We start from the raw sequence: 14,719 nt of genomic DNA, 5'->3' as shown, positions 1-14,719 counted from the left end.
CTTCAAGCATGTGTGGAGAAGCGTGTCGGGCAGGGGATAAGACAACGTTTTCAGTACTTTTGCTGCATCTGCCTTCAGAAAGAAAGGCATCATCAGAAACACGCTGCTCGCTACACACAGGTACTGCTGGCGGCTTGGGATGGTTTTGGGAGGTGACAGGTTCCCTTTAAATAGCTTGGAAAATTCCCAAAAACTATATCATTGCACTATATCATGGGATTTATGAATGCTGGGCTTCTACTTTAATGGCCCAGACCAGCAGAATCACCAATCCTGTCGATTGACCATGGCAGCTAAGTGGTTTCACATGGAGAGGGATCTCTCTGTCACCGATCAGCACCTCTGCCATTGAGATTGTGGGATGCCAATGTCTGTCTGTACATGGCAGCCAGGGATCCTTTGAAGGCCCCCAGGCTTGCTTTCTGTCTATGCCTCTGGCATGGCTTAGTAGGTTGCCTCTTAGTATCCTACTGAAAGTATAATACACTGCACTAACATAAGTAGAACAGTGTATTATTGAAGCGAGTGAAGGATCACTTGTCAAAGTCCCCTTGTGGGACTAAAGAGTGTACAATAAGCAATTGCATTATTTTTTATTATTTTTATTTTTAAAGTTTTATTTAAAAAAATCTCCAAGTTAAATCACATTGAAAAAAAAATGCTTGTCAATAGAAAAAAATGTAAAAAATAATAACCCCTTTACATATTTGGTATTGACGCATGTGTAACTACCAGAACTGTACGGAATTTATACCACACAGAGAACGTCGTAAAAAAAAAAAAATTAATGAAAAGATTTTTGCTTATCTGCCACAAAAATAATGAACATTGTATATACCCCACAATTATACCAATGAAAACTACAAGTTATCTCACAAAAATCAAGCTCCGTAGAAAGAAAAATTATATAGTTATGGTTCTTGGAATGACCAAAACAAAAAAAGTTTTTGGAAAAAGGGTTTTAACGAACAATCGACAATAAACCAATACTCCTTTTACAGTATTTGCAGGCTTGTTTTAAATTTGTTATAGGAAAATGTTAAATAGTAGCTGTCATTTAATTTTTTCTTTACGATAAGCAGCTTTGAAATATATATCTTATAGAAAAATCCTCTTTCTCCACTTATCAGGCTCCTCTCCTGTTGCCCATTGCTACACTAACTTTCTATTCACTGCTCAAATGTGTCTTCAGTAAGACACTGAAGAATCAAATTCCATCTGCAGACCATAAAATTTTATGGATAGGGATGGGGAGGCGTAGGAATAGGGGGGATGGGCTGCTGGAGAGAGACAGAGGTACAGTACAGGCACACTGCTGGCTAGAAAATGTTTTTCTGTCTCACCCTAGTGATATCTTGACAGCTACATTGCTTGGTTCTGTGATATAATGTCTTCCATAGTGCTGCTGCTCCTGAGGGATATAGCTACAGAGCTACAGAGAGATATAGGAATAAGATCTCCTCTTCTCTGTGTGCTGTATATGAGAAATATCATTGTGGCTAGTCTCCACCCAGTAACTAAGGGAAAACTGACAATTAGATATAAAAGCTGAAGAGGAGTTATAAATGTCATATACAAGTAAAATAATGGTCAGATATATAACTAGAGATGAGCGAATCGAAGCGGATGAAGTGGAATTCGATCCGAATTTCAGAAATTATTTAATTCGCACCGAATTTCCTCACGCTTCATGGTAACGGATCGCATTTTTTCCTAAAATGGCTGCTGCACATGTTAGGACATGGAGCAAGGAACTCTGGGAACGAGGGATCACCCACAATGTCATGCTTGCAACCAATCAGCAGCCAGCCAGCCCTGTTATTTCACAACCCTATAAATAGCCTCAGCCATCTTGGATTCAGCCATTTTCCAGTGTACGTAGTGCAGGGAGAGACATCAGCAGGCGCTAGGGACAGTGCTAGGAAGGCTTGAAAATGTATATATTTTGCTCAATAAAAGTTCAGGGAAAGCGCATTAGAAGTGTAGGGAAAGGATAGGGAGGAATTATTCTACAGTATTAAAGCAAAACAGGGTTCAATAGGTCTGTTTACAGCCTGGGTAATAGGAATAATCCTATTACACCTTGCTGCACTGACTGCGGATACAAATTGCCATTATACTGCTGCTCTTTTCAGGTTTGCAACACCTCTGTAATTCCAGCAAACCGTTCTTGTTATTGGGGTCTTATTAGCCCTTATGCGGTGCATTAGTGGAGGAAAAAAAGGGGCTTATTAGCCGTTGTGTGTTGAAGTGAGAAAATTGCAGCCCTTTTTGGCGTGTATTAGCGGCAAACAAAAATATTATTTGCCATTCACGGCCGCAGTTATATGTTCTAAAGTCTTTTTTTGGAGTGTATTAGTGGGGAAAAAGAAAAAGGGCTTATCAGCCGTTGTGTGGTGAAGTGAGAAAATTAAAGTTCTTTTTGGCGTGTATTAGTGGCAAAAAAAAAACTTTATTTGCCGTTCACGGCCGCAGTTATATGTTCTAAAGCCTTTTTTTGGTGTGTCTTAGTGGGGAAAGAGAAAAAGGGCTTATTAGCCTTTGTGTAGTGAAGTGAGAAATTTACTGCCCTTTTTGGCGTGTATTAGTGGCAAAAAAAAGTATTATTTGCCGTTCACGGCCGTAGTTATGTTCTAAAGCCTTTTTTTGGAGTGTATTAGTGGGGAAAAGAAAAAGGGCTTATTAGCCTTTGTGTGGTGAAGTGAGAAAATTAAAGCCCTTTTTGGCGTGTATTAGTGGCAAAAAAAAAAATTTAATTTGCCGTTCACGGCCGCAGTTATATGTTCTAAAGCCTTTTTTTTTGTGTATTAGTGGGGAAAAAGGGCTTATTAGCCATTGTGTGGTGAAGTGAGAAAATTCCAGCCCTTTTTGGCGTGTATTAGTGGCAAAAAAAAGTATTATTTGCTGTTCACGGCCGCAGTTATATGTTCTAAAGTCTTTTTTTGGCGTGTAGTAGTGGGGAAAAAGAAAAAGGGCTTATTAACCATTGTGTGGTGAAGTGAGAAAATTAAAGCCCTTTTTGGCGTGTATTAATGGCAAAAAAAAACGTAATATGCAGCTCACGGCCGCAGTTATATGTTCTAAAGCCTTTTTTTTGGGTGTATTATTGGGGAAAAAGAAAAAGGGCCTATTAGCCATTGTATGGTGCAATAAGAAAATTACAGCCCTTTTTGGCATATATTAGTGGCAAAAAAAAGTATTATTTGCCGTTCACGGGCGCAGTTATATGTTCTAAAGTTTTTTTGGGCGTGTATTAGTGGGGAAAGAAAGGGCTTATTAGCCATTGTGTGGTGAAGTGAGAAAATTAAAGCCCTTTTGGCGTGTATTAATTTCCTTTTTATTTACTTATTTGATCTAACTGTATGTCAGACAGAGAAGTGACAGGCCCTGCTCAGGGGAGGGGCACAGGCATAAATGTTTCTGGCGCAGGCACAGGTCGCAGCAGAGTAAGGGGGCGTGGCAGCAGGAGTCGCAGCGAAAGGCCTGAGCTCCCGGTGTCATCTGGCCGTCGTGTCTTTACCAGCAACCCAGCGGTTCTTGGTTGACTCGGTCATCCACTTTCTCCCAAATGACATCAGACACCCCCAGCCAAGAGTTGGTGGGTTCGTCAGACACAACCCTTAGTTGGCATTGCCCGGGAGCAGGCCCTGTGCCCTCACTTGTCCTCAACCTGCCTCTGTCCTTTTCAGAAAGTATTATATGCTGTGGGCTCAGCTCCACTATACAGCGAGGACGAGCTACTAGAGGACAGTCAGCAGCTACTGGCCAACCAAGATGTGGAGGAGACATCTGCCGCTTCCTCCAGTAGGCGGGCAAGTAGTGATGAGGAGAGTGGTGTGGGAGCTAGTGTTGTAAGCGGTCAAGCTCCTGGCTCAGAGACCGTTGAGGAGGACATCAGTGACGTGCAGACAGTACTCGATGTAGCCGATCGCAATTGGGAGCCGGGTCGGGACAAGAGGGTGGCAGCTTGCACGTGAGGAAGCGGCGGAGCCAGCAAGTCAGTAGCATGGCTGGGAGTCAGCAGGGTGGCAGTAGTGGGAGCCAAACTTGCACGGGGTAGACCACCCGCTTCGCAGGAGCCTACTGGCCCGGAAGGTAGTGATGCAGGGGTTCACGGAGGCAGTGGCGGTAGCAGTTAGTCAGTGTAAAGTGTTGGGTGTAAAATCACCTACTCGGCGGTGTGGCAATTTTTTGTTAAGCTGCCGGGGGAGGTGAACATGGCCATTTGTCGAATCTGTGGGCAGAAGGTGAAGCCTGGCCAGGGTGCCAATGTTGGCACAACGGCCCTGCGTCAACATATGCAGCATCACCATAAAGTGGCCTAGGAGAACCGTGGCGCCAATGTGGTGGTCCAGCCTGCCGCAGCAACCACTGCATCACCCAGTGGCACACACCCGATTTAAGGCAGTCAAGGCTCCACCCCCTCATCCGAAGGAAGCTGTCTGTCCTCCCCATCATCTGCTGGTCCTGATGCTCCTCCTCTTCCTCCTCGTCAGTTATTCCGTCAGCAATCAATCTCCGAAGCAATTGCCAAGAGACAACAGTATGCATGCAAAGATCCAACAGCGCAGAAGCTGAACGTGCTCCTGGCCAAGTTGCTGGTACTGCAGTCGCTTCCTTTCCAAGTGGTGGACTCTGCACCTTTCAGAGAACTGATGGCTTGTGTCAAGCCGAGGTGGAGAGTCCCAAGCCGTCATTTCTTTGCCAAAAAGGCAGTACCAGCCCTGCACACATATTTAGAACAGAAGGTGAGCCAGTCCTTGAGCCTGTCGGTGTCTGCCAAAGTGCACGGCAGCACCGACGTGTGGAGCTGTAACTACGGTCAAGGACAATATATGTCCTTTACGGTCCACTGGGAAAATGTGGTTCTTGCCCAGCCAAACCAGCAACTTGGCCAGGTGACTCTGCTTCCGCCTCCACGCTCTCACGCCGTTGGTCCTGCGACAATGTTCAGCTCGGCCTCCTCATCCTCCACCTTGTCCTCAGCCTCCACTGCAGGGACAATTCACAGTGACCCACCAGCATACCACATGTCCAGGGCACGGCGGTGTCACGCTGTTCTGCACCTTGTTTGCCTGGGTGAACTGAGTCACACAGGGGAGGAACTACTTTGCATCCTTCATCAAGAAATCGAATCCTTGCTTTATCCGCAACAACTCAAAATCGGAACCATGGTGACCGACAACGGAAAGAACATGGTGTCGGTGCTGCATCAAGGAGGGATGAGCCATGCGCCCTGCATGGCACACATGTTCCATCTGGTTGTCATGCATTTCCTGAAGTCTTCCACCCATCCTAAAAATGGCCATTGAACTTTGCATGCACTTCAGCCACTCGTACACCGCCAAGCACACCCTCCTTGAGCTACAGCAGCAGAACGGCATCCCCCAACATAGGCTGATATGCGACGTTTCCACCCGTTGGAATTCCACCCTCCATATGTTGGACCGACTGTACGAACAGAGAAAGCCATAAACTATTTCTTGATGATACAGGCGTGTAACTTCGAGGTTAGCCAGTGGAAGCTCATGCGTGACACCTGCCGTTTGCTCGTGCCCTTTGAGGAGGCCACTTTTTTTGTCAGTCGCCAGGACTATGGGATGAACAACGTCTTTCCACTGATTCATATCCTGGAAACGATGCTGGTAATTCTGGATGGTCAGGGGACTGGAGACGTGGTACCTACATCTCACGGCCACATGAGCCCTGTGGGGGCTGAACTGGAGGAGGACATTGGAGCACAAGCAGTGTGTAGCAAAATGGGTGGTTTTTCTACACAGGTGACAGGAGAGGAGGAGCAGCCGGAGGAGCAAGTGGGAGATGAGGAAGACGAGGCAGATGACCCAGACACACCGTGGCAGTATGCAGTGGAGATGGAGGTAGGGAGTCTTTCCGAGTCACTTGCGCAAATGGCCCGATGCAGGCTCACTTGCTTGCATAGTGACAGCTGAATTGTCACCATTTGGCAGAGGGATGACTACTAGCCCTCCACCATGTTAGACCCTCGCTACCTGTCCAAAATTGGGGCCTTTTTTGCATCGGCTGAGAGGGAGGACAAACTGAACTACTATAGAGACACCCTATGTACTGAGTTGGCCGCTGCCTATCTGCACCATTGTCCATCCTCTCACAGGTCTGACCGGGGGGGTCCTCTGTGCTCACGTTCCACTGCCATGGCTGATGGGCGGGGGTGGCAGGAGCAGTACCAGTTCCATCAACAGCAGCCTGAGTCTAGAGTCGCTGATGAACAGCTTTCTTCACCTGCATAGTGAAAAAACTACTCACCAGCAGCTAGACATAGAGCAGAACCTGAACCAGCAGGTGGTGGCATATTTGGAATGCACCCTACCATCCTTCATTGAAGATCCGCTGGACTACTGGGCAGCCAAACTGGATTTGTGGCCACAACTGTCTGAGTTTGCCCTGGAAAAGCTATGCTGCCTGGCCAGTAGTGTGGCATCAGAGCGGGTGTTTAGTGCGGCGGGGGCCATAGTTACACCAAGGAGAACTCGCCTGTCCAAAATGTGGAGAGACTGATCTTTGTCAAGAGGAATCAGGCGTGGATCAGACAGGATTTCCACCCACCAATGCCTGATGCATCAGATTAGATCGTCCATGCTGCCTCACCCAAACCTTGACAAAAGATATTGGTTTCTTCTGGCTACCTGCCTCAGCTACTATTCTGATGCTGCCACCAGCCTGATGCCACACATCTGATGCCAAGTGCTCCTTCTTACACCCACCATCGTCAGCCGGTACTGTTAGTGCCTTCCACCTTTCCACTCTGTCACCGGGTCACTTTGTGTTCTCCTGCTGCTGCCACCTCCACACTATGTCACCTTGCCACTCTGTGGTCTCCTGGTGCTGCTGCTACTTCCACACTATGTCACCTTGCCACTCTGTGATCTCCTGATGCTGCTGCTACCTCAACACTATGTCACCTTGCCACTCTGTGGCCTCCTCATGCTGCTTCTGCCACCTCCACACTCTGTCATTGTGCCACTCTGTTGCTTCCTCGTGCTGCTGCTGCCACCTCAACACTATGTCACCTTGCCACTCCGTGGTCTCCTGAAGCTGCTGCCACCTCAACACTATGTCACCTTGCCACTCTGTGGCCTCCTCATGCTGCTGCTGCCACCTCTACACTCTGTCATTGTGCCACTGTGTGGTCTCCTGATGCTGCTACCTCCACACTATGTCACCTTTCCACTCTGTGGTCTCCTGATGCTGCTGCTACCTCAACACTATGTCACCTTGCCACTCTGTGGCCTCCTTATGCTGCTGCAGCCACCTCCACACCCTGTCATTGTGCCACTTTGTGGCCTCCTCATGTTGCTGCTGCTGCCACCTCCACACTATGTCACCTTGCCACTCTGTGGTCTCCTGATGCTGCTGCCACTTCTACACTCTGTCATTGTGCCACTCTGTGGTCTCCTGATGCTGCTAACACCTCCTCACTATGTCACCTTGCCACTCTTTGGTCTCCTGATTCTACTGCGACCTCCACACTATGTCACCTTGCCACTCTGTGGTCTCCCGATGCTGCTGCCACTTCCACACTATGTCATTGGGCCACTCTGTGGACTTCTCATGCTGTTCCCACCCTCCCCACTTCATGAATGGGCCACTATTTTGCCTTTTTGGCCTGGTTGACATCATCATTTATTTGACCCTTCTTCTGATCTGTCAGAAGGAAGGAAAAATGAGACACACAATGGATCCTGTCTGTGTAGCAGCTGTAAGGCCTGTATGGTACAATCAGAATTGGTTTATGATTTGGTAGCCAGGAGTGGGTAAAAAACACAGAAGACATGCAAATATTCCATTCATGTGTCATCTCTGTTTTGGATCCACTCCTGTTTGGTTTTTTTTGCATTAGCAATACTGACCGATTACTGACCAGATGCTGACCGAGTGAAGGCGGATGCTCAACAGACAGGATCAGTTTTTTGGCTGGTTATTGTTCTGACGGATCAGAGGAAAGGGCAAAATAATCAGTGACGTAAACACAAACTTACTGCTGACACCTTCTTCACTCTGTCAGGGGGGCTCTACTTGTATAAGCGTTCAATAGAACAGGTTCTGTAGACATCTATATGGAATCAGCTGACGGCGGTGTAAAAGAAGTGCGCTCTTTCACGCTATAGTAGGATCTTGGGCCTCTGCATGGTTCTTTATACCTGACGCTAACATCGACCTGTAAGGCTGAGTTCACAATTTAGTTATTTGGTCAGTTTTGGCCCCGTAACTGCCCAAAGAAGTGAAGTGTGCAATGATTCTAAGAGCGACGCCTGTCATCTGTATGTCATACTGACACCACTATACAGCCTCTCTGCAGCCAAGTAATTAATGTTTTTTAATGCGATTCGCCACAAATTAATTTGAATCGAATCGTTTCAGAAAATTCGGCGAACTGACTGAATTGAATTTTTTAGAAATTCACTCATCTCTACATATAACCTCACTTATCAAATCTATCTAACGTAAAACAGTTTTTGCTGCCCATAGCAACCAGTCAGAGCTCTGCTTGCATTTTTTAAAATGCTATTAAAATTAAAGCTGGGCTCTGGTTGCTGTGGGCAGCAAAGACAGTTATATTGTATAGACAATTTTGATAAATGAGGTGCCATGTACACACATAACAACTTATTCCACTTACACTTTAAGAGGCTACCATGATAACTGGACATTTGTGTACTACATGATCAAATAGCATCATATACTGTATGTATGGTCTTTAAACACTAAAAAATGAACATTTATTTTAAGTTCAGCCACATTTTCTATTTTTTTGTGAAAGTTTTTTGTTAGATTTTGGAACATTACTATGAAAAATTGTGTCAGGTTTGATGTTGGATAAGGTCTGACCTGCCAATTCATCATGAAGGTGTCCAAGGTCAAGGTTTTCTGCAGGCTAGTCAAGTTCTTCCACACCAGGCTCAGCAGTCATAATGGACCTTGATTTCAATTAGTGTTGAGCAAAGCAAAGCATTTAAAGTGGAATTTGGTCTGAAGTGTAGGAAAACTTTTTCAAAACAAATCAGAATTTTTCTGTACTTTGTGGTAACGAATCAGGTTTTCCTAGAATGGCAGCTGCACACGTTACAAAGTGAAACTAAGTATAAAGGAGACAAGCCCAGGAACGGAAGATTACCCATATTGCTGTGCAGCCAGCAAATCTCCTGTGATGTCCCAGCCATATAAAACCCTCATCCTGCTCAGTCTCCATCATTGTCCTTTGAGCTGAGCATAGGGTGAGATATGACAAGCGCTCATTCGCTAGGGACAGTGTTGTTGAAAACGATTAATTGAAGAATATTGGAGAGGGAGAGTGCAGAGAGAGTGTAAGGAGACTTATTCTGCATCACTTTTATTTATTTATTCCTACATTTACTTACTCCTACATCAGCCGTGAGGTAAGATATGTAATTCAATACTAATAAGATGGAAACCTTTATTATTCCACAACCAATACCATCCAGTCCGCACCCCTTAGGAGGACCAGGTCTTAATGATAACCAGCCTCATCTACTGCTGGCCTTACTTCTTCCAAATCATCCTTCAAAGTCTCCATGTCCTAGAAAAGTCAGCAAGAAACAGAGAGAGAGGAGGAACTGGATGTTCCTGATGACATATTCTCATTGACTTTAGATCATGTGGAAAAGGAGGAAAAGCAGATGGCAGAAGAAGGGCTCCCACCTGTAGTGGAGGAATGTGGTGGGTTTGGAGAAGAGGGTATGCCAGAGCTGATTAATATTCTGTCTTTACTGCCAAATAACCTGCAGGAGATGGCAGGTAAGAGCAGCAATAATATGCATATTGTGTCCCCACCTAACCAGCCAAATGCCATACAAGCAATAGCCCCTGTTTAAAGGTGCATTAAAGGTGCCACGCAGCCAGTAACAATGAAGACTGACTATACAGTGCAGACTTCAATATTAATTGAAAGGCAGCTGCGGGCTAATTGGCCACTCTGTTCTTCACCGAAGCATGATCGCAATGAGGAGGCTACAGCATGAGGAGGCCACAGAGTGGCACGACGACAAGAGATTGCTGAGGTGGCAGCAGCATGAGGGGACCAAAGAGTGGCACGACGACAAGAGATTGTGGAGGTGGCAGCAGCATGAGGAGGCCACAGATTGCCCGCTTAGTCTATTCATTTATAGGGAATATAGAACAGAAGGTTAACATTTCTCAACTTTATAAAGTGTTGCTTAAAACACGATTTAATAATACACGTTCTCCAGGCACAAAAGGCTTGGCAAATTGATTGTCGTGAATTTCCCTCCAAGATTAAGATAATATATTGGCGAATTTAAGTTTACTTTCCTATAATTTTAATCAAGTTTTGGTTCAATTTAATATTAAATATTTAATAAATTTAAAAATAAAAATTAAGTATTGCCTAAGACAGGAGATTCCAAAAAACAATTTCTCTCCACCTGGAGACGAATCCTGTCAAGATTGATGCATGTGCGGTATCTGCTGCTCATCGACTAGGTTATCTAACTTCAGGATTTGGCATTAATTATGTACACAATGTTAATACAAGACACTTACTAATGTATTGTGATTGTCCATACTGCCTCCTTTGCTGGCTTGATTCATTTTTTCATCATATTATATACTGCTCGTATCCAGGGGTCACAACCACCCTGCAATTCAGAAGAGGTGGACATGCTTGCACACTATACCGCAGGAAAAAGTGCTGGCCTGTCTGGTGGCCATCACCGTGGGAGCATATATAGGCATGCATGTGCAGCAGCTCCTCTCGGATATGTGCTACAGCGGTGGCCTTTACCCCTGAAAAGGAGAAATGTATAATGTTAAGCAAAAATGAATCCCACCAGCAAAGGAGGCAATTTGGACAATCACAATACATTATTAACAGGGAAGTGCGTATAATTTTTTCCTTTTTGTACTGAAATAGGACACTGAATGCTTTCACCACATATAACAGCAGAAGTGAAATGCGTATATATTTTTCGTTTTTTTTGTACTGAAATAGGACACTAAACTCTTTCACAAATAAATGCAACAGTGAAGTGCGTATATTTTTTTCCTTTTGTACTGAAATAGGACACTGAACGCTTTCACAAATAAATGCAACAGGGAAGTGCATATATATTTTTTTCCTTTTTGTACTGAAATAGGACACTGAAACCTTTCACTACATATAACTGCAGAAGAGAAATGCGTATATATTTTTCCTTTTTGTACTGAAATAGGCCACTAAACTCTTTCATAAATAAATGCGACAGTGAAGTGCGTATATATTTTTCTTTCTGTACTGTAATAGGACACTGAACCCTTTTACCACATATAACTGCAGAAGTGAAATGCGTATATATTTTTCCTTTTTTGTACTGAAATATGCCACTAAACTCTTTCACTACAATAAATGCAATAGTGGAGTGCGTATATTTTTTTCCTTTTTGTACTGAAATAGGACACTGAACCCTTTCACCACATATAATTGCAGAAGTAAAATGCGTATATATTTTTCCTTTTTGTACTGAAATAGGCCACTAAACTCTTTCAACACAAATAACTTCAGAAGTGAAATGCGTATATATTTTTCTTTTTCCACAGATATAAGCCACTAAAGGCTTTTCAACATAGCACTTGCAACCCAATAACATGAACAAATTGGTAGAATGCCAGAGCTGTATAATGGCTATTTGGATCCCCAAATAATGTTTCCCTGCACTTGTAAATCCTTTTTTTTATCACAATGAGGTTTTTCTAGCACTTCCCAAGCAACTACAGACGTCTCTCCCTGCACTAAGATGCTGTGAAATGATTCCTCCCTATCCATTCCCTGCACTTCTAAATCGCTTTTCTGGTACTGTCCATAGCGCTTTCTGATGTCTCTCCCTGCACTAAGATGCTGTGAAATGATTCCTCCCTATCCTTTCCCTTCACTTATAAATCATTTTTTCAGTGTTTTTTTCACAGTAGGGTTTTTCCTGTTGCTCTCCCAAGCGTCTTCTCACGTCTGTCCCTGCACTCAGAACCCTGGAAAATGTCTGACTCTAAGATGGCCGCCGTATTTATAGGGCTGTGACATCACAGGGCTGGCTGGCTGCTGATTGGCTGCATGCATGCATGTCAGTCTGGCTGATCCCGCCTTCCCAGAGTTCCTTGCCCCATGTCCTCAGTCCTCACACGTGTAGCCGCCATTTTTGGAAAAATGGCGACTCGTTACCACAAAGCGCAAGGAAATTCGCATTAGTTGCGAATCTAATTTTTCCTGAAATTCAGATCGAATTCCACTTCCTCAGCTTCGAGTCACTCATCTCTAGTTTTATATAGAATAAATATATATATACAAAGTTGAGTAAATTTGTGACTGTAATACTCTACTTATTTTGCAATCACTACATAATTGTAAAATTTCTCCACTGCATTGTAGGGTAAGTTCATTGGTGGCTTTGTTAGGAGCCTCCGTTACAGACTCCATAAAAGAAATGCAATACAAAATAACGCAGCATGCAGCACTATTTTGTCTGGTAAATGGACGGACATCATGGCAGAAACTCAGTGGACCCCGTTGTAGTCAATGAGGTCTGTTCAGTGGCCTTGCTGTCCATGTGATGGATCATTTTTTTGCTTCCATTTTATTGGTTTCTGAAACAATAAAGAAGAAGGAAATGCCTGATGTAGATGTGAACAAAGTCTAAGCTGGTAAAGAGGTTATCTGACTTCAGGAATTGGCATTTATTATGTACACAAAGTTAATACAAGACACTTACTAATGTATTGTGATTGTCCATACTGCTGGCTTGATTAATTTTTTCATCATATTATATACTGCTCGTATCCAGGGGTCACAACCACCCTGCAATTCAGAAGAGGTGGACATGCTTGCACACTATACCGCAGGAAATAGTGCTGGCCTGTCTGGTGGCCATCACCGTGGGAGCATATATAGACATGCATGTGCAGCAGCTCCTCTCGGATATGTGCTACAGCGGTGGCCTTTACCCCTGAAAAGGAGAAATGCATAATGTGAAGGAAAAATGAATCCCGCCAGCAAAGGAGGCAATTTGGACAATCACAATACATTATGAGGTGCCTTGTATTAACTTTCTGTACATGATAAATGCTGTATGCTGAAGTGAGGCAACCTCTTTAAGGGTATACCTCTCAACAGGCTCGTCTGTTTCTGTCAGTGCAGCTATAAGGTATAATACAGGCAATAATGCAAAATCTGTATGAGATATATAATGCCATAAATTTACAAACTTTCTCAACTTTCAATGTAGTGTTCAAAGGTGGAAATACCCTGGAAAAGAAAACCACTGAGGTTGGGTCATTTGTTACTGCACAAGCTGGCTTGTTTGCTCTTTGTATTCGATTTCCACGGGTTATTAGAAAAACACTATGGCAGAGAATAACCCGCACAGAGATGGATGCTGTTTTGGCACTCGGGGGATTTATGCCTTTTCTTCTCTCTAAAGTGCCTGTTATCCTTCTTTTCTTTTTGTATTTTTGCTAACTATTACCTCTTAGCGCTTGTTGAAACAGGCTGCAAAGAATACGGCCCATCTCCACTTAGCTCACCTCCAGACAAGCCAGGCTGTCATGGTAATGGATCATGCTGCAAGGTTGAACGAGGCTAACCTTTCACTTTTTCACGCTAGTGAAATGTGTACACATGGCTATACGGACAAGCCATTAACTCTTTAGCTGTTCAGGAGCAGACAGAGAACAATCAGCTCTTGTAGCTTGCAGAGATTTCTCTTCTGCCATGCTTTTTTTTCTATAATGTGGCCTGAAACATTACTATTTGATATTTCAATTTGCGTTGTGCAGAGTGTATCATTTTTGAACATAGAGACAGCGTTGATGAGAAGAATTCTGCTACTGTCAGTATATCTCTAATACAGCTTTGATTACTGGAGGATTATGGCTCATTTTTTTCACACCAGAAATACTGTATGGGTTATTATTAGCAAGTGTATGTTTGCCTACCTTAATGCAATAAGAATCCCGGCCTGGAAAAACAACCAGAAACAATAGAACATTAGGTGTAATGGCAGTACAAAGCCAAAAAACCTAATTCCTTGATCCAGAGAAGCCACATACAGGGTGTTTTATGCTTGCCATAGAGTGTGCATGTGGACTGTATCCAAGCTATCCCAGCAGGGAGTTGTGGCTACATATGGACCTTATTAAAATTGTCAGCTTAAACCTTACCTAAAACAAAGTTCTAGAAGTAAAATAATGAAAAAAAGATATAAGAAATATCCCAGGAGAAGGGGATTAGTGATACTCTATTTATGGTCAATTTATTACCTAGTGAAAAGTCAGGGGGGTGTGATGCTTTCTACGTTAAGTAAATTACATATTCTGCAGTTAGGGACACTGCAACTTATTGGGCCATACAAGTTTAGAGTTGGATGAACAGTTCTTTTAACACAATGTAAAATAGATTATGCATATACATTTATATTTCCTATTATTTAGTGCCCACCTATATTGCAGTACAGTAAAATGATGTCCCTCACAGTGTCCCCAATATGTCTCACACTCTAGTCTCCATTTCACCATAGAGACACATTTATGGATAGCCAGTTGACCTATACATATGTTTTTGGCTTGGGGGAAGGGGCTGGAATACTGTACCATTACCAGGAAGAAGCCTACACAAGCAGAATAGCAATATTTTATTTGCATGCATATGGTGCCTAGGTGAGATTTTGGAATCAAAGTA

General features: G+C 43.8%; 1 protein-coding gene across 3 annotated transcripts in view; it reads left to right on the top strand.

Annotated features, from left to right (window-relative positions):
• Positions 1 to 14,719, top strand: part of ADAMTSL1 (ADAMTS like 1) — a 1,022,249-nt gene that overhangs the window by 868,238 nt on the left and 139,292 nt on the right. The window lies entirely within an intron of this gene.

The sequence above is a fragment of the Bufo bufo genome, chromosome 2 (genome assembly GCF_905171765.1).
Source record: "Bufo bufo chromosome 2, aBufBuf1.1, whole genome shotgun sequence".
Classification (NCBI taxonomy): Eukaryota; Metazoa; Chordata; class Amphibia; order Anura; family Bufonidae; genus Bufo; species Bufo bufo.
The sequence above is the reverse complement of the archived record's forward strand: the minus strand, read 5'-3'. Positions and strand labels throughout refer to the sequence as shown.